Source organism: Herpailurus yagouaroundi, unplaced genomic scaffold (genome assembly GCF_014898765.1).
Source record: "Herpailurus yagouaroundi ecotype Mexico unplaced genomic scaffold, PumYag 165, whole genome shotgun sequence".
Lineage (NCBI taxonomy): Eukaryota > Metazoa > Chordata > Mammalia > Carnivora > Felidae > Herpailurus > Herpailurus yagouaroundi.
In genome coordinates this window covers 23862875-23884231 of record NW_024412406.1, presented here as the reverse complement: position 1 = coordinate 23884231, position 21357 = coordinate 23862875, and positions in this window count along the sequence as shown.

The window sequence follows — 21357 nt, the reverse complement described above, 5'->3', positions numbered from 1 at the left end:
GACAATGAAAAATTAAGCATTACAAAGCAGAATTTCAACATTGTCTCATGATAGTTCATGTGGGGGGAATTAATCTGATAAAAATTACGGCGTGTTTCTATGACCTGGCAAGGTTTCTGGCAGAGCGGTTGAAGGATGAATACACATTAAGATGGAAAAATACTTTCCTCCCACCTACTGGACTTTATCCATATACTCTACTCGTTAGAGTCTGCGACTTCTGGTAGGATTGCACGTCCTACTGAGACCCCGCCATGGCGACGGACTAATGCATTCTAAGGAAATGAGGTGCCAGGAGGAGAGGCCTATTTCTCAGCATTTAGCTTCTTTAGGAAGGCCGTACGCTCCACCCCTCACCTTCTCACCATGGAATAGGCATCAGCAAAGCTTCATCCTTCAACTGTTCAGCTTTGAGAAATCTACTTAGAGAATTGACCTTGAAGAACGGGGTCTTCAAAATGGTTTCCCAAGCCCTTCAAAAGAAAAAAATCCTAAATGATATCATACCCATATTTGTGAGGCTGATGTCATCATGTAATCTAAAAGCAGGCACTTTTTTTTTTTTTTTTTTCCGCCTTTTTTGGGGTGTAGAGGAGAGAAGTAATACTGAAAAAAATATTTCCCCAGAGGGCACAGCTTTGTACTCCATACATACCGTAAAGGTGACGCAGCAAAGGTAACTGGAGATAAAGCTGGGGTTTTTTTTACGACTCATCATATATGCTTATGTCTACAAAGAAATGCCTACATTTTTTATGCAGTGTTCCTTTTAATATTTTCTAGTGTTTAGTTACAGTGAAAAGAAATATTTAACATTAGTGGAAGTCAGTACAAATATAAGAATCTGTTAATATACCACTGCAGGCTAGGGAATAGAGACAGATGTGGAAACAGTAATTAAGTGGCTTCAATATGACCATACAGTTAAATTGGAATTAGGAAGTATAGCAATAAAGAAATCCATAAAGTTTTTTTTGTGTATCTGAAGATAACCTGATACATAAAGCATCACATACCTGTCATTAATAAATGCATTTATGCTCTACTATTTGAACCTCTAATGGCATCTCATGATAGCAATGGTCCCTGGAATCTATTCTCTGGGACTATCTCAGAGATGAATCCTTAAAATATAAAATTATTCTGACTTCAGTAACTAATGAATTCTGGCCTCAATGCTCTGTTTTCACTTGATCACTTAAATTTCTATTTTTTTTTTTTTTTTTTTTTTTTTTGCACATTTTCCAGTTCCATTTTACCTTTCTGGAATTGTGGCCACTAGAACAATGAGAGGTATTATAGGCACAGATGCACTAAAATTTGTTTTCTTCCAATACCCTACATCATGATGCCCCACCGTTTGTTAGCCTTTGCTGAATTTGTTAGCCTTTGCTGAATTCACGTATCAGTTCTAGCAGACTTTTGGTGGAGTCTATCAGGTTCTCCAGGTATAATATCATGTCACCTGCAAAAAGTGAAAGCTTGACTTCATCTTTGCCAATTTTGATGCCTGCTGAAATTAAGAACTGGGATCTCTCCCAGGAAGTTACCGTTTTATTGTTAGTATAATCTTCCTACAAGGAATGGGCATGTTCAATGTTGGCTAGTGGTTTTGTGCCTCAGAATGGAGGTGTTCCCATACTGGTGGGTAATTGTAAAGGCCTTTGATCAAGTCAACTGGTTCATTGAATTGCCCAGCAGATTTTAAGATCTGCTATCTGGTAGGAGGCATGGAGGAGGTATATAATACTTACCCAAAACCTGGCCTTCTGAACAACCACAAGGCCTGTCTTTTGGATAGAACCTAGGAAGAGTTAGAGTTAAAGTATGACAGTGGGTAATTAACAGAAGTCATGAATAGTTATAGCATCAAAACTTATTTTCCGAGCATTTACCAAGTCCTAGCTACCTTTTTATCTATCGGTGTGTGTGTGTGTGTGTGTGTGTGTGTGTGTGTGTGTAGTCTGATTCCCATTAAAAAAAAAAAAAAAGAAAACACATAAGCTTGCATATTATCATATACTTTTTACAGAAGGTGAAATGTGGTTTGGAGACTGAAGTAACTAATATGGTTAAATTGCAAGTCTGATATTTGAAGATTTTTATCCAGGTCTGCTGATTGCAAAGGCTAGATGTTTTTTCTCTGTATCTGAGAAGGCCACATACTTAGACGCTGTAGCACAGAAGCTGAGTCTTGGTTATTAAAAGTAACAATTGCTGATCTGTAGGAGAACAGGTTATCGTTGTAGGTCTCCATATACACATAACACATCTATAGATCAGTCGTAATCACAATCCATTGGGATTTTGATAGGGTTTGCATTGAATCTACAGATTGCTTTGGGTAGTATGGACATTTTGACAATAGTAAGTCTTCTGATCCATGAACATAGGATTTCTTTTCATTTTTTGTGTCTTTTCCTCCCAGCTTTATTGGGGTATAATTAAAATCTCTGTGTCTTCTTTAATTTCTTTCATCAGTGTTTTATAGTTTTCAGTATACAAGAATTTCACCCTCTTAATTAAGTTTATTCTTAAGATTTTGTTTGGTGCTATCGTAAACAGAATTATTTCCCTGATTTCCTTTTTAGATAGTTTATGGTTAGTATATAGAAATCCAACTGATTTTCACAGGTTGGTTTCGTATCCTGCAAGTGCATTAAATTTGCTTATTAAATCCTAAGTGTTTTATTGCTTGTTTGGTTGGTTGGGTTTTTTTGTTTTTGTTTTTGTTTTTTTGTTTTTTTTTTTTTTAATTTTTTTTTTCAACGTTTATTTATTTTTGAGACAGAGAGAGACAGAGCATGAACGGGGGAGGGGCAGAGAGAGAGGGAGACACAGAATCAGAAACAGGCTCCAGGCTCTGAGCCATCAGCCCAGAGCCTGACGCGGGGCTCGAACTTTGTTTTTGTTTTTAATGGAGTCTTTAGGCCTTTCTGTATAGAGGATCATGACATCTGCAAACAGGGACAATTTTACTTTTTTTTTTTTTTTTCCAATTTGGATACTTTGTTTTTCTTTTTCCTACCTAATTGCTCTGACTAGAACTTTCAGTACCACTTTGAATAGAAGTGGCAAGAATGGACATCCTTGTCTTTTTTGATCTTAGAGGAAAGGTTTGCAATTTTTCACCATAGACTGTGATATTAGCTATAGGCTTTTCATATGTGGCAATTATGAGGCAATCTCCTTCTGTTTCTCCTTTGTTGAGAGTTTTGATCATGAAAAGGAGTTGAAATTTGTCAAATGCTTTTTCTACGTCTATTGAAATGATGATGTAATTTTGATCCCTTAATGTGGTGCATTACACTAATTGATTTGCATGTGTTGAACCATCTTTTTATTCCAGGGATAAATTCCACTTCATCGCAGTATATGATCCTTTTAATGTGCTGTTGGATTTGATTTGCTACTGTTTTGTTGAAAACTTTTGCATCTACATTCATCAGGGATATATCAGCCTGTGTTGTTCTTTCCTTGTGATGTCTTTCTGACTTTAGTATGAGGGTAATGCTGACCTCATTAAATGAGTTTGGAAGTGTACTCTCTTCTTTAATTGCTTGAAAGATTTTGAGAAGGATTGGTGTTAACTCTTTAAACGTTTGATAGAACTCGCCAATATTCTCTCTTTTTTTCTTAGTCTTGCTAAGGGCTTATCAATATTGTTTATCTCTTCAAAAAACCAACCCTTAGTTTTATTGATTTTTTTTCCTATTGTTTTTATATTTTCTATTTTGTCTATGATCTTTGTTATTTATTTCCGTCTGCTAATTAGAGCTTAGTTTGTTCCTTTTTATCCAGCTCCTTGAAGTGTTAACTTAGGTTGTGTGAGGTCTTTCTTCTCTTTTAAAAAATTATTTATTTATTTATTTTTACTGAAATAATTGCCACATTACACTGTAATAGTTTTAGATGTACAACATCATGATTGGATATATGTACATATTGTGAAATGGTTACCAGAATAAATTTAGTTAACGCCTATCACCACACAGAGATACAAAAAACCGCTTTCTTCTTTTTTAATGTGGGCGTTTATTGCTATGAACTTCCCTCTTACTGCTGCTTTTGCTGCATCCCATAAGTTTGGGTATCTTGATTTGGGAGATAAAAGCCACCTGCTCTCAACAGAGGTGGAACGGAAGACTCTAAAGTCACTGCCTTTCCCTTCATTGGTATGTGTCTAGGGGCCGAGTGGTCTTGAACTAAATTTTAGAAACTAGAGTGTGGTTCGCAGGAGATGATAGAATGTTTTTTATGGTGATCTGAGAGTCCTAGATGAGAGGTTTAATATGTTGTGCTTCTATACCAGTGAATATCTGAACATTAGTTATAACCTATCCTGTACCATCTATGATACAAGTATTATAGGATGACATTGTGACTTTAACGCTCATGTATTTGTGATTAAATTAGTGTCTTGTGGTAACCCTAAAGTAGCTGTATTAAAATTTTAATAAACTTTTTGCAATCAGTTTTATATTTACATAAAAACTGTGAAATTAATACAGAGAGTTCCCATATACCTTGTACCCAATTTCCCCATTTATTTATCTATCTATCTATCTATTTATTTAATATATATTTAGAGAGAGAGCATGCAAGTTGGCGAGGGGGCAGAGGGAAAGAGAGAGAGAAAGAGAGAGAGTCTTAAGCAGGCTCCAAATGCAGTGCACAGCCCAATGCGGGGCTCAATCCCTTGACTCTGGGATCCTGACCTAAGCAGAAATCAAGAGCTGAATGTTCAACCACCTGAGGCACCCAAGTGCCTCAGTTTCCCCTATTATTAACAGCTTATATTAGCATGGTATATTTGTTAATTAGCTCACCATATTGATCCTTATGAAGTCCATACTTTATTCACATTTTCTTAGTTTTTACCTAATCCTTTTTCTCTCTAGGTTGCTTCCAGATACCATATTACATTTGGTCATCATGTCTTCTTAGGCCCTCTTGGCTGTGACAGTTTCTCAGATTTTTCTTGTTTTTGATGACTCTAACAGTTTTGAAGCCTTTGTCAGATATTCTGTAGAATATTCCTTAACTGGGATTTATTTGATATTTTTCCTATGATGAGACAGGCATGATGTGGTTTTGGTAGGAAGATTATAGAGGGAAAGTACAATTTTTACCACAACATATCAAGGGAATCTTGATCAGAATGACTGATCCCTGTTAATGTTGACCTTGATTACCTGGTGCACGTAGTGTTTGTCTGGTTTCTCTGCTATGCAATTACTTTATCCCTATTCTTGTCCCCTATGAGAATGTATTTTTTTTGAAGGAAATCTCTATGTGCAGTCTGTACTTAAAAAGTGAAGAATTATGCTCTGCCTTTTTGAGGGCAGAGTATTTACACAAATTATTTAGAAATCTTCTGTCTTTTCTATCCTATTATTTATTTATCTATGTGTATTAATGTGGATGGACAGATATGTATTATGTGGTTTCATTATAATCCAATAGTACTTGATTTATTTTGTTACTCAGATTGTTCTAGATCTTACTGTAGGCAACTCTTCCAGTTGACTCCTGTGTCCCTTTGACACACCTGTACCACTGTGTGTTTTAGCACCTTCTTACTTCCTGCCACTGGTGAGATATTTCAGATTCTTCTTGTATATTTCCTGCCGAGTCCTAGAATCAGCCATCAATCCAAGGAGTGATTTCATTTGAAAAAGGTTTTGGAAACTAATATCTGGGTTGCAGGTGTGCTCCTTCCTTCTGGGCACTCGCAGTTGAAAGAAAGGAAATATGTGTGTATACTAACCTGTGTATATACACATGCCTATAAACATACCCATATGTGCATGTAACCATCTTTATATTAAGCAAAACACGAATTCATCCTGATGTCTTAAACTTTAATCCATTGCTATATGCACCATTCTAGCCCTTCTTCCTTTGCTTATGTGAATACTCCCATTTCAACAGTGAGGAAGCTGGCCCCCACCAGCCAGCATCCATGTACTTAATCATTCAGTTCAACATACCTAATTAGTTTTTAATCCAGCATGTCTCCAACTTATTTTCTGCAGCTTTATTCTCAGGAATCTGTAAGTGCTGTCTTCAGTTCTCTTTCCTTTAGTGAATACTCGCTGGCCCAGAAAAAATAGGCGAATGAATGGTACAAAACAATTAAGTTAATAGAAGTGAGGAAATTATATGTAAGACATTTAAGAGAATTGTGTGGCGAAGCTAACCAAACCAAACCAAACCAAAAACAGCCAAAGTTGTTTCGTTTGGTATGGATACATTTGAATGTATTTGCACAAAAATAGATTTGCAATGTTGTTATATTTTGGCATATATAAAAATTCTGAGAGTCAAATACCGTTATGTGTTTAATGATTAGGTCAAACTTTCTGAATGTAAATTTCCAAGACCTACAGAACCACAAGTTGATTAAAATCCTGCTCAGATTGAATCCTTTTCAGTAGCAGACTCTACTGGCTTTGGTGTCCTCTTAGCTCATTTTTCAGTATTCTTCCCTTCTTCCTGGTACTCCCCTCAACCAGGTACCTATGAGCATCCATTTCTGAAGGCTGTTGATGTGGCATCTGTCAGTTAATTTCCATATGGTGTAGTTGATGCGGTCATCGGAGAGACCAACCGTCCTTTCCAATAATTTTAGGATTTAATATGGATCATAAAAGACCCCAAAGCATTCTGAAATAGAAATGATGTGATTTTTAATAGTGAAGTTCTAGGTAACGGTGTTTCTAAGGAGAGAGACCTGTCTAACGTGTCTCACGTTATGCCTATTTATACATCTACTTATGTATCAGTCTTAGTGATGACACCTTTATGTATGTACATGACTTTTATTTTCCTGCCCTAAAATGGGAGCTAGAGAGTCATTTATGGAACTAGAATCTCACTCTAAACACATATGTGACTTGGGTATTTTTATTCATGTTAGATTTAGCCTGGAGAACAACCACTTGACATTGTTTAACAAGCATTTCAACAACCAAGGGGACATGTTGTTAGAATCTTAATTAGAGTGATGTTATGGGGCACTTTCACAAAACAACACAAGTAATTACAGAAAACAATCATCAACACCCACAAATGCTAACAATGTCTGAGATCCAGCATGTGAAGAATGTAATAACAATCTTTCCAGATTAATTGAAGTCGTTTTTTATAAAAACAACTTTGTTAAAAATAATATAAGATATCTATATATGTTTGCCTTTCAGACTCTGTGTTGTGGAATCATATGCCAGGGAAAAGAATCCTTTGTAGTAGATACCACAAAATACTCAGTGTGCCAGAAAAGAGAGGGGACTGAATAGCCTAAAAATTAAGTGAATAAAAGTGGAGAAATTATATGTGGGAAATTATATGTGCTGCCTTTTTTTCAGGTGGAAAATATTCCTTAAAAATATTCCTAAATCCCTGAAAAAATGTGAAAAATATCCCTAAAAGTGTTAAAGTAAGAGGCCAGAAAGAATTGAATATCAGGACAGAGCCCAGAAAAACTGATACCGAAGTCAGTGGCAAATAGGAGGTCCAAAGGCAAATATTAAAGCAAGAAGAAATTTAGGACTTGCAACAGACAGGATCTTGGAAAAATATTTTGTAAAAATATTCATGAATTAGCTAGCCTTTGTTTCAAACTGATGTGAATGGTGCCACACCTCCAGCTCTGAACTGAAGAGTGCCATCCCACCTGCGACTTCCTTAGTCAAAGAGAGAAACTTCTGAGGTTTCACATTAGCCAACTTTCCATTCACCCAGCTGAAATTTACTTTCCTGTAATATTTTTCAATCTCGCAGATAGACATTGTTGGTATTTGTTAGGACTATTTTTTTAAATTTGTTTTAATGGTTATTTATTTTTGAGAGAGAGAGAGAGAGAGAGAGAGAGGCAGGGACAGAGAGAGGGAGACACAGAATGTGAAGCAGGCTCCAGGCTCTGAGCTGTCGGCACAGAGCCTGATGTGGGCCTCGAACCCACAAACCATGAGATCGTGGCCCAAGACGAAGTCAGAGGTTTAACTGACTGAGCCACCCAGGTGCCACCCAGGTGGATCATACTCTCGTGCTCATAACACACACACACACACACACACACACCATGCAAATTGAACATTGAAGGTGTCTTTCAAGTGAAAACAGAATGGGAAAAGTGATCCGAAGGGTAGTATGACTCCCAAAGGAAGGGTATAGGAGTGGTAAATAGAAGGCTTTTTTTTTTCCTTTTTTTTTTTTTTTTTTTAAGGACAATTGCTCTTGTTCTGCCTTTTGATGGTTTAATTAGGAAAGCCTATACCCTCGGTCTTTAAAATAAATTTTAATGTGTTTTTTTTAATGTTTTATTTTTGAGAGCGACAGAGAGCTCCACTGAGGGAGGGGCAGAGAGAGAGGGAGACACAGAATCTGCAGCAGCTCCAGGCTCTCAGCTGTCAGCGTAGAGCCCGATGTGGGGCTGGAACCCACGAACTGTGAGATCACCTGAACCAAAGTCAGATACAACCAACTGAGCCATCCAGGTGCCCCTAAGATTTTCTTTAAATCGCCAGTTGTTTAGATCTTCTTTGTTATCCATCTGTTTTGCTATGATTATCTTGTGCCCATAAAATAGGAGACCCAACCTGCAGGGATTATGGCAGAATTCTTCATTTTATGGAACATACGGATATGTTGGCCTTGAACAAGGTTGTTGAGCAATACAGAGATCCTCAAACAAAGCAGGCATCATACAATCATGATGACCGTGGCAGCTACTCCTCTCATGAACACTTGCTATGTTTCAGCTTCTGTGTCACACACTTAATAAGGTTTGTTACGTCTAACCTTCAACATGACCCTATGAAATTTACTACTTTATCCATTCACTCACTCATTCATTTATTTTTTTTATAATTTTTTTTCAACGTTTTTTATTTATTTTTGGGACAGAGAGAGACAGAGCATGAACGGGGGAGGGGCAGAGGGAGAGGGAGACACAGAATCGGAAACAGGCTCCAGGCTCCGAGCCATCAGCCCAGAGCCCGACGCGGGGCTCGAACTCACGGACCGCGAGATCGTGACCTGGCTGAAGTCGGACGCCTAACCGACTGCGCCACCCAGGCGCCCCACTCACTCATTCATTTATTCAACACTTACTAAGTGCCCAGCACCAGGCACATATGAATCAAAGGTTTCTAAAACACAGTCCCTAATTCTGGCAACTCATGATGTGATAGAAGGTTAGTGTGGCAGTGGAGATTTACGTAAGTCAGGATAGGAACATAAGGAGAGATTGGTCTGGCAAATTCTGGATCGTAAATGGAGAAAATGAGTTTGCCAGGTGGACAAGGAGAGAGAGAGCTCTCCAAGCAAAATGAAGGATGCACAAGGGCATCGAAGCAGAAAGAATTTGGCACTTTGGGGAAAAGGCTGATTAGATTACAAGGTACACAACAAGGAGAAAACGAAGGTGAGGTGGTCGAGGACAGATCTTGAAGAATATGAGTGAGAGCTGCAAAGCTTGGAACGTTGTCCCTAGACAATGGAGTCGATTAACAATAGCGCCCCTACCCCTACGGTTATTGGGTTGGCCAATAACAAACAGAGGCCAAACAAAACAGGGCCAATAACAAACAGGGCCAAACAAAAAGAGGACAATATAAATCAGCACAACCCCATCACAGTTTTAACCACCTAGGAGAAATACACAAATATAGAGATACGTATATACAAAAGTAAATATAAAACACATGTATTTTTATGTATGTGCGTATACATACTTGCGTATGTATAGACGTTTTTTCACATCTTTTCTCCGTTGTAAGTGTGTCTTTGCTATTATAATTTTTTACAGATATAGGTTACAATGCACGTAAAGTTTTGGAGTCTAGTGACACATTATGAACATCGTTTTAGGTCAATAAATATCCTACTGCAAATTTAATTCTCACTGCTGTGAGCAAGGGAGAGGGAGATACTAGGATAGCGGTCAGATCCGACTGGCTGGTGGGCGGTGTGAATCTGCAACACCGAAGAAGCGAAGTTTAGTTTGAAATGTCTGCCTTAAAGAGGTCTGAGTTTGACCGAATGTCTGCTTTATCTCTCTTGGCAACAGAAGGATTTCCTTGAAATAGATACTACTTGTTGTAGTTCCCTATCTCCTTGGCCCTTATTTTTCCTCCACACTCCTATTTTTATCAGATTGCTTTTAGTTACCAGGCGATGTCTGGTATGCTCTGAACAGTGCCAGATGCCAAGGTGAATTTCACGTCCTGTCATGATGAAGATAACCCTGGCAGAATGATGGTCCTGCAGCCTTTCTTTTTAAGAAATTCTACGGATACACTTTGAGTGTAGGGGGCTTGTAAAAAGTACTAATCAAATGATAGCAGTTTTTAAGTTGACCGTAAGCTTAATGGTCTGAAAATTTATATTTAAAACTATAATCCTTTGAATCAAGCTATTTGCATGCCCTGGAGAAGGATGAGTTCGTAGCGTACGTTGGGTGAAAGATGTCAGAGAGACTAATTTTCCTCCTAAGTATCCCTCTGAGCAGGTATAGTGCCCTTGCTGACTTCTTTAAAATACAAAAGGAGACTTGCAAAACACATTTCAAAGAGATATGTCATTATTGTACGCAATTTAGAAAATACAGAGAAAGAAAAAATATTCCACCATTATTAGATTTGGGGTTCCAATTGAAAAGTAATTTTGCGTGAAAGTAGTCTGAGGAAGCTTCATGATAATAGTGGCCTAGAAGGAGGATAAGTCCACATTGAGTGTCTTCTCTCTTACGGACTACATAATAAGTAGACATACATACATACAAGGACAGACCTTCCATGTTGTTACTCCTGGCTGGAAACGCCGTTTGGGAACTCAGGATTGGTTGTTACTAACACAAGCATCTTTGTTTACTCTACCTGGGCACATCCATCCAATCTAAATGTGAGGAGTTCATTAACTGTGGCCAGGTATAAAAAGCTGGAAGATTTCTGTGGGAGGAACAACATAATTTTCTTTTTTTTAAAAAAAAATTTTTTTTTCAACGTTTATTTATTTTTGGGACAGAGAGAGACAGAGCATGAACGGGGGAGGGGCAGAGAGAGAGGGAGACACAGAATCGGAAACAGGCTCCAGGCTCTGAGCCATCAGCCCAGAGCCTGACGCGGGGCTCGAACTCACGGACCGCGAGATCGTGACCTGGCTGAAGTCGGACGCTTAACCGACTGCGCCACCCAGGCACCCCACAACATAATTTTCATGGCTTTCGTTTATTTCTCTCTCTCTTTTTTTTTAGAAACCTCAATACATTCAGAGAAACATCCAACCTATAGTTTGTGTTATTTCCACGACGGAAAAGATGCCTCTCACGCAGGGGCAAAATGGATTTAGGAGTACGTGGAATCAAAATTCTATAAAATTTTTTATAATTGTGCCTTGACCCAAGTGTGAAAAATGTTCAAAACAGATGCTAATTGTGAATAGACATAAAATCAAGTTTCTAGTTAATAGAAAATGATGAGTCAAAACTATTGAGAAACTGAATGTTTCCACGGATGTACAAACACTCCCATCTCTTAGCAAACTTAGAAATTGACTTAACCTATTGCGAAAGCATACTATTATTTCTTTAACTAGAGTTTTTTTTTTTTATTTTTTAATGTTTGTTCATTTTTGGGAAACAGAGGGAGACAGAGTATGAGCAGGGAAGGGGCAGAGAGAGAGGGAGACACAGAATCTGAAGCAAGCTCCAGGCTCTGAGCTGTCAGCACAGAGCCCAATGTGGGGCTTGAACTCACGAACTGCAAGATCATGACCTGAGCCGAAGTCGGTTGCTCAACCAACTGAGCCACCCAGGCGCCCCTAACTAGAGTTTTTAAGAAGAGAAAGACATAAGATCTTCATAAGGGAAAATAAGCCAATGGCAGATATTGAAGGGCTATTAGCCTAAGTCAAAAAGTTAAAGGAGCAAATCATTGGGAAAAAAGTATAGTTACCTAGAAAACATGAGATATTAAATATTTACTGATACTTTCATCCGATTTTTTTTCTTATCAAACAATATAGTTGATCATAAGGGAAAGCATGTGCTATCACTATTCACATAATGGATATTAAAAAGCATACTTTTATGTTCATTCATGTACAAAAACTGAGGTAAGTAATGACCATAAAGAGAATCGTTGGCTACGGGGCTAGGGAAAGAGGAAGTGAGCAAAGAAGACATACAATCAAAAGGAGCTTGATTCTATCATTGTCCTAAAGGGAGGTTCAACCTCCACGTGAAAACATGGGGTTTTAATACAAGGACGGTTTTTATGTATCTATGGTTTCATTTTTGCTTGGATAATTGGAGGGTAAAAAGATACCACATATATCCCATATGTTACTCGTTAGGCTGTAACAAAGATTCCAAACACAATTATTTTGTGAGTCAAGATTTCTACTGAGTATAAGTTATGGTCTCGAAGCATCCAGTCCCAAAAATCATCTGTGCTCCCAGCTACCATAGAGGGTGCTATAATAAATCTCCGATAGACCAATTATCTACAGATACAAAGTTCCTACTTGTTCATATATGTTTGGCAGAGGAATTCTAATTTGCTGACCAACTGTTCCTGGCAGTGTTTTCTGTGCCTCCATATAAACTTGTAGGAGATGGTAAGGTCATCAGTAACATGTTTGAGTTTGGCACTTTTAATGTCCCATTATATGTCACACATAATACCTTCTGATAAATCTTAATCTATGGATTACTTAAATGCAGAAAACTCTGGCACTAAAATCACAGGTAGTGTAGTAATTAATTGAAATTAAAGGCTACACTATGAGTTAATATTTTACAGAGTTTTATTCATCATCATCATCATCATCATCATCATCATCTATGGGTTACACTTAAGGAACTTTCTTCTAGTAGGCAAAATTCTTTAGTTTTTAGATACCATGGTAGGTAGATTTACAAGATAAGTGATAAAAATAGTAACACATAATTTATAAACATACACAATCAAGTTATTATTTTCTGCTAAGTGAAATATTGTGCTGGTGAGCCAATGCTTTCTTCGGATTCTGAACAGAATCAAAAACGACGATCCATACATGTTTGCATTTGCATAAAATGTCCCATCCAGGGTTACAAGGAGGCTTCCCAGAGTGGGTGTTTTTTCCTGGTGGGTTCTCCTTAACTTCCATTCAGTATTTGCTGAATGAATCATTGTTCTGTTGTCTGATTCTGGCCTTTACAGCTTGTTTGTTCGTGCTGTCACTCAACCTTCCCCTCCCCGTCCGGCCTTAAGTTGGCAATCCTCCAATGGTTAAATCCCATCTTATCCCAGAAATGCTCCTTGACTCCATAAACAGACCCCTTCCCCCAACACTTGGCTAAAAATATCATTGAACTAATTCTCCCAGTATGGTGGGAACACTTTTTGATGAGTCAATTGCATATATATCAAATTATATTTTGAATGCATTCAATGCATATAGGAATGTCATATTTTTAAACTTAACTTATACTTCTCTATTTTGAGACAACTGGGTGGTTCAGCCGGTTGGGCATCTGGCTTCAGCTCAGGTCATGATCTCGTGGTCCATGGGTTCGAACCCTGTGTGGGATTCTGTGCTGACATCTCAGAGCCTGAAGCCTGCTTCAGATTTTGTGTCTCCCTCTCTCTCTCCCCCTCGCACTCTGTCTCTCTCTCAAAAATAAATAAACATGAAAAAAAATTATACTTCTCTATTTTTAAGAACTTAAAAAATAACAGCTAATTGAATCTAAGACACTAGATTCTCTCAACAGAGTCATATCGATAACATTTATTGAACAACCAACTCTGTACCAGAGGTAATATCCATTAATCTTCATAAGAATCCAGTGATGCAAAACTTTCCATCCCCTTTTTGTACCTGAGAAACTGAGGTTCAGAGAAGTTTTGTAAATTTCCCAAGGAGGCAGAACCCCCACGGAACAGTGTCAGGATTAGGTACTGCCATGTATGGTTTGGGAGAATGGTCCGGCCTCGATTTGTGCAGGGTAGAATCTGTACAACTGTATATGGAAGCCCCATCAAGATACAACTCAGGTCATCACACCCAAGCTCCTTTCTAGTATGTTGCACTCTGAAAGCAATATGCATCAGATTCCCCTTTTGCTGACGAGGCAGAACATAAACTTGACTTTGTGTAGAGGGGATGACCATGTGGTCTGGGGAAGGTAAAGTAAGTGAGGTCTGTCCACAGCACCTTGGAGTCACCCAAGCCTTTCACTACATCCTCCCTATAGCCAGTGACCTTTTGCTGTTTCTGTGAATGGACTTCCCAACTACCTTATGCAGAACAACTACCTTGCTTTCTCACCCCCTTGAAGCTATATCTCCCTTGAATCTCATTTTGCTGACTGTAGCTGTAGGCTAGTACAGTGCGTAGCAATCTAGGCGTTATCAGTGTTACTTATTACTCCTTTGACCTTGAGCAAGTGACACGTCTGTTTTAAGCCTCATTTCTCATGAGTAAAATGGGGGTCGAATGACACGTACATTTTATGGAAATATTAAATAAGACCATATAGGTAAAGGTATTAATGCAAAACTTGGAACATGGCAAGTTCAATAAATTCTTCTCCTTCTTCTCCTCCTTCCCTCCCTCCTCTTCTCTTCTGATTTCCCCTCCTCTTTCTGCTCCTTCCCTCATTTTAACATATGCGCATTTTAGATTTGACTTTTCTTTCTCTGCAACCAACCTTTGTAGTCTATTAAAGTAATGAAACAGTGGGAATTAAGGCCAATTTTGGGGGGCCAAGGAAGCGCCCAAGTAGACGAGTAATAGATAAGCCATGTGGCCTTCTTTGTTTTTTGGCAACTGCCAAACTAGAGGCATGGTAACTAACATCATGAACTTAGGATTTCCGTGTTGTGATCCTCACATAGATTTCGTATTTTCTGGAAAGAATGTAATTGAGACCATTTGGCTTCATTATCAAGAAGTTTAGAGGAAAGAGTAGACATGGAAGCTCTTTGCTTTCCTTTCCCATTTAGCAAAATGTTTTATGCTACAGTAAAGTTTTTACTTTAATCACTCTTTCTGAAGGTTAATCACTCTTCCTGGAGGTTATGCTCATCAGTGAACTTAGTATAAAAACGTTTTAAAATTGAAATATGATAGACATACAATATCTTATTATTTTCAGGTATACATTATAGTGATTCAACATTTTTATACATGACAAAAGGATTCCCATGATAAGTCTAGTTACTACCTGTCACCATAAAATTTCTACAGGGCTGTTGACTATACTTCCTAGGCTGTATATTATATCTCCATGACCTATTTATAACTGGAACTTTATACCTCTTAATCCCCTTCACCTATTTTGCCCATCTTCCCAGCCCATTCCTCCTCTGGTAACCAAGAGTTTCCTGTACTTATGAATCTGTCTCTGTTTTGTTTTGTTTCTTAGATTCCACATATAAGTGAAATTGTATGGTATTTGTCTTTCTCTGACTTATTTCAATTAGCATAATACTCTCTAGACCCATCCATGTTGTCACTAATGGCAAGATTTCATTTTTTATGGCTGAGTAATATTCCATTGTACATATGCCATATCTTCTGTATTCTTTCATCTATCCAAGAAAGTCGTCTATCCACATAGTCACAAATTATAATATAAAGCTATAGTAATAAAAACAATATGGTACTGGCATGAAAACAGACACATAGAATAAAGGTCCCAGGAATAAACCCATGCATATATGATCAATCTATGACAAAGGAGTCAAGAATATAAAATGAGGAAAAGAAAGTCTCTTCAATAAATGCTGTTGAGAAAGCTGGACAATGACAAGTGAAAGAATGAATCTGGACCAATCTCTTATACCATATACCAAAATAAACTCAAAGTAGATTAAAGACTTGAATGTAAGACCTGAAACCACACAACTCCTAGAAGAAAACATAGGCAGTAAGGTCTTTGACATCGGTCTTACCAATATTTTTCTGGGTCAGTCTCCTCAGGCAAGTGCAACAAAAACTAAACTAAACAAGTGGGTTTATGTCAAACTAAAAAGCTTTTGCACAGCGAAGGAAGCCATTAACAAAACAAAAAGGTAACCTACCGAATGGAAGAAGTTATTTGCAAATCATACATCGGATAAGGGGGTAATATCTAGAGTATATAAAGAACTCACATAACTTAATATAAAAAAACCAAACAACTCAATTAAAAAATGGGCAGAGGACTTGAACATTTTTTTTCTTTTCTCTTTTCTTTTCTTTCTTCATTTCTTTCTTTCTTTCTTTCTTTCTTTCTTTCTTTCTTTCTTTCTGTTAGAGAGGGTTGGGGGGGAGGGGTAAAGGGAGGAAGAGAGAGAATCCTAAGCAAGGTGAGCATGGGGTCTGACCCAGGACTCAATTTTGCCACCCTGGGATCAGGACCTGAGCTGAAATGGAGAGTCAGATGCTCAACCAACTGAGCCCCCCAGGCGCCCCAAATAGACCTATTTCAAAAGAAGACATACAGAGGGCTGACAGGCACATAAAAAGATGCTTAGTATCACTCATCACCACAGAAGTGCAAATCAAAACCACAATGAGATAATACCCGTGACAGGGGCTGGTCTCAAAAAAACAAGAAACAACAAACGTCGGTGAAGATGTGGAGAAAAGAGAACGGTCGTGCACTCTTGGGGGGATTGTAAATTTGCTCAGCCACTGTGGAAAAAAGTATAGAGGTTCCTCAAAAAGTGAAAAATCAACTAGCATCTGACCCAGCAATTCTACTTCTGGGTAATTTATTTGAAAAACAAACCCCAAACAAAAATAAAAACACCAATTCGAAGAGATATATGCACCCCTGTGTTCAGTGCAGGATTATTTACAGTAGCCAAGATAGGGAAGCAGCTTAAGTGTCCACTGATAGATGAATGGATAAAGGAAGGTCTTTCGGTGATAACACTGCCCCTACCTCGCTCTTTTCCACCACTCCTTTTCTCTGAGCATCTGCTGCTTATAGAGCTTGTCCTAATTACCTTCCCTCCCCCTCCTCTCCTCCTCTGCCTGTCTTCTCCCTCTTCTCTCCTTCCTCTTATCCCTTCCTTCTCTTCTTTGCTTCCTCTTTCTCTTTGCTTCCTGCCTTTGATTGATCCTTCCTTTCTTCCTCCCCTCCTTCCTTCTCTCCTTTTCTTTCTCCATCCCTCCCTTTTTTTTCTCACATCTGCTACTAAAATGACGTCCTCACTACCTATGCTTCCTAACTTTAAGCCTTACATATATTTCTGAGTAATGGTTGTTACATGTTGAGGCTTGAATTCTATGAATACTATATGGGCTAATAAATCCAGCAAAGAACACATTTACAAATAAATTTTCTTATAGAAATATTGCATACACTAAGAGTGCCAGAGCAGGGGTTTTTTTTTTCCCTCCTCAAACACCTGGTAATGAAATTTATTGACATATAAACTTAATAAGCAGCTAATTGAGTAATTATTGATTGCAGGAAACGTGTTCTTAAAAGTCACATTAACAATTGGCAGACAGGCGAAAATAGAACAGACTCCGTTTTTAACTTACTTTATAGCATTACCTTAAAATTGTAAAGAGTTAATCTTATCACACTACACATGGCTGAATTTATAAAAGATAAAATCACAAACGAGTAATGCACAGTTACTTGTTACATATTCTTCCCATTACAACTGACAGCTTCATTAATCATACAGTGTATTTTACTATTAGAAGCTATAAAGGAGATCAAATCTCTTGTAATTTTTCTTCTTCTCTTTCATTTGATAAGTGTGTTGTTTCAGTGGGCAGATAAAATATAGTGTCAGTCACCAACAGTCTCAGGAGATTTTCTTTTTTTCCAGTAAGGATATCCTTGCTTATATGCAATGTAAAAATTCCCAAGATCATGCATCATTTCCCTCTTACTTGGCCATCAGGCCAGGTAAAAATTGTGTGCGCACCTATCCACGGCAGTGGTCAACCAGAAGTGAATGTTGGGGGATAGGAACAATGTTTTCAGTGACAGCGTGTATCGCTTATTGAGCGTTGAAGGCATTAACGGTGAACACCTCTATTCATAACGTAACATTGATTCATAATTAAGGTTCTTGTAAATTACACAGATTGCTGACAGATTTCATAAGCTGTTCTGGGGAGAGGTGGCAATTTTTCCAGTTTGTCACAGATTGCCAATGAAGCAGTTGAAAGCATAAATGAAATACAAGAATATTTGCCAATAAATAAGAGAGTCTCTGTCATTCCCTTCCGTGGGGTGGGATGAAAAAATGTGTTTAAAAAGGCTACCTTCTTACTTAGACAAAAAAGGGCTGCTTTTTCCCACAGTCTAGAAAGAAATCCTGAAAGAGATGCCACCAATCCAGATAGCAAAAACAGATGGACACATTCTAATTTTTTTCCTAATTAGTGGGGAAAACGGAAACATGTCTTTTTTTTTTTTTTTTTTTTTTTTTTTTTTATCTCTTGTCAATTTAAAGGGGGGAGAAGTCATCCGTAAAAATTCTTCTGTCTTTCTCGGTGTTTCCATTTTCTGATTTTTAAAAGTGTGACTTAAAATAAAATTCTTAGAATTTCCGAGTTTTGGTGATTTGTGTGACACTGATGTACTGTAATTTATACAAGAACTACTTCAGTGTTGTTTTTCAGTGCTTCTTGCCAACCTAAGTATTCTAAATATAAACTGAAGAAATTCGGTCTGGCACAAAACAGCTGATGAAATATTCTGGGCTTGTATTCCACTATTTTCCCCTAAGACCTTCTATGAGAAGCAGAGGATGTAAAGAGGTCTTGATTAAAGTGCAGAACTGTCTGTGGTCCCGGGGCGTGTAGACTCCATTTAGTCTGCTGTGAGTGGCCTTTCCGCCAGGTCACAAGGGGTTCATGTCTGAGAGGGACACGCCGTCTGCCTGCTCATCGCCTGTTTGGGGGCAACAGTTAGTTTTCCGTGTGATAACTCTGTGCAAGAGAGGTGCAATTTCTGCAACCTGCAGAGGCTAGGTTGGTAAAGCTATTTCCTCCATCCCCGCCCATAACTAACTCCATCCTGCATTTTCACAACTCGTTGGAGAACCGAGAGACCTTGTGGTGAATCTGAACCGAGCAAACAGTCCATTTCCACTTGCTGATCCCATAGTTCTTGTATTTATACAGATAATAGCCTCAGCCATAGTTCTTGTATTTATACAGATAATAGCCTCAGGTTTATGGGGTTTTTTTTTGGTGTATCATGCCTTATAGTTGAGATACAACTCTCAGATAACTTTGGTTTACTAAGGGTTAGGTACTTAAGCTTAGCTGAAAGCTTCAACTAAGGATTCCTATTCGATGAAATCTGACGGTCTAGCTCGATGTTATTACAATATCCTGGTGGCGGGACTATTCGGAGAGGTGGCAGGGGTGGAGAGGGGTCACTCATCAGTGACGACTCCACAGCTGAAGTAACACATAGGCTCTTACACCTTGGACGCTTTCTCTCTTTGTGTTTCCACAAATGCAGAGCATTGTTTGGGTTACCGCGTTTATGTTTCTTCCAAGCACAAGATTAGTCAAGGGAAGTATCACTAGACGTGGTCGTTGGAAAAGCTAAGAAGGAATTTCCAAATGTCAAGATTGAATAACGTTTCCCACGTGGTTATGGTTGAAGCCTCCTTTTGAAGATTTGATTTTGCCAGGTCACCCAAGCCAATGTATCTCATTTTCTCAGGATGCCTGGGTGAATAGAACTTTAGGGGAACTCAGGGACTTGAAGTGCCTTTCCTCCTATTTCTGGAAGAGTTTCTTGGGAGTTCACTTCTATACTTATTCTTTGCCTATTTCGGACCAGCCTGCAGTTAGACCCTGGCAAACGGGGTCTCCCCCAGGCTGGGAATTGGAAGGTCTTACTTCAACTTCCGTGACCTTGCCCCACCCTGACTCTCATGTCTTTGACAGCCGTATCCCATAGCACCATCTCACGAAGGTGCTCTGAGCCTGGAAAAGACACAACTCCACGACGCACACACTTGCTGTGCTTCTTCCCTTTCTACAGGTCTTCCACTCGTCACTTTGCTCCTATTGGGACATCCTTGATGCCTTGGCTTGGCTCTGGTTCCAGGTGGGTGGCCTGGCAACGCACTCAGCTCCTGGATCCTAAGATATTGAGGCATCAGAATGGGTCAGGATAAGCAGATTTTAAGTGACGCTCATGTAAATGGGACACAGGAGGGGTTCAGGGTCTTCCTTCTTCTTGAGCAGCGCATGGCTGGTGGCGGGTCTGCTGCAGCCCCTGAAAGAAGAAGGGGTGGCCGCTCACCTCCTCCTAGGACCTTCATGACCCAACTCCAATTAGCTCTTTGATTCACTGTCCTCCTTCCCTGCAATGAAGGTAGCGAGTTGTGCGCTCCCAGTGTGTGCGCCCAGGTCTATCTTAAGCCGTGCAGGAGGGAGCGACTGCTTTTCTCACTCTGCCCACATTGCCCCTACATGTCCCTGTGCTGGCAAACACTGAAAGAGATCCCCATCCTAGGATGCAGTGAGTGTGATCCAGAGCATTCAAAAGAAGACGTGGTTGGGAGATGTGTTTTTCTAAGTCGATGCTATAAAACCCAGAAAGGTAGATTTAATAGCACAGAGAATGAGCCAGCATCCACATTATCACGGATGCTTTGGATAAGACTTGCATTCATGGTTACTATCAAAGAAGTACAGTAATCACCTTTGAGAGCGTCACTGGAGGCCAGCATTCCCTGGCACAATGGGTGATGCAGCACAAGAAATAAATGGTACGAGGGGACTGCAAAGGCAAGGCGGTCGATACGGTCTCTCTTCAGGTTGGTTCCTGAAAACCTGGGCATTGCCATTTTTTTCTCGCAAAGGGAGATTTGAAATTCTTCATCTTAGATCACCATACCTCGCATGGGTCCATGAATTTTGCAATGAATTTTTAAAATCAAAATTGCCTATATAGACAGGGTCCCGACACAAAATTTTGCACCGATACCCACATATTCTAGGGGCAGCTCTCCTTCAAGCAACATATGTCTAGGGTTTAGAGATGTTGGAAGTAAAGCATGGCATGTGGTGCAATTTTCTTGTGGTGGTGGTGGTTTAATTTGCTACTGAGACATGTGATTAGCACATTTGGCTTTCATTAGTGTAATCTGCCCCCAACTTCAGGGTTATCCAGTCTATTCTTGGATAATCTTTAAAAGTACATTCATTGGGGCACCTGGGTGGCTTGGTTGGTTGAGTGTCCAACTTCAGCTCAGATCACGATCTCATGGCTCGTGAGTTTGAGCCCCGTGATGAGCTCTGTGCTGACAGCTCAGAGCCTGGAGCCTGCTTCGCATTCTGTGTCTCCCTCTCTCTCTTTCCATCACAACACTCTGTCTC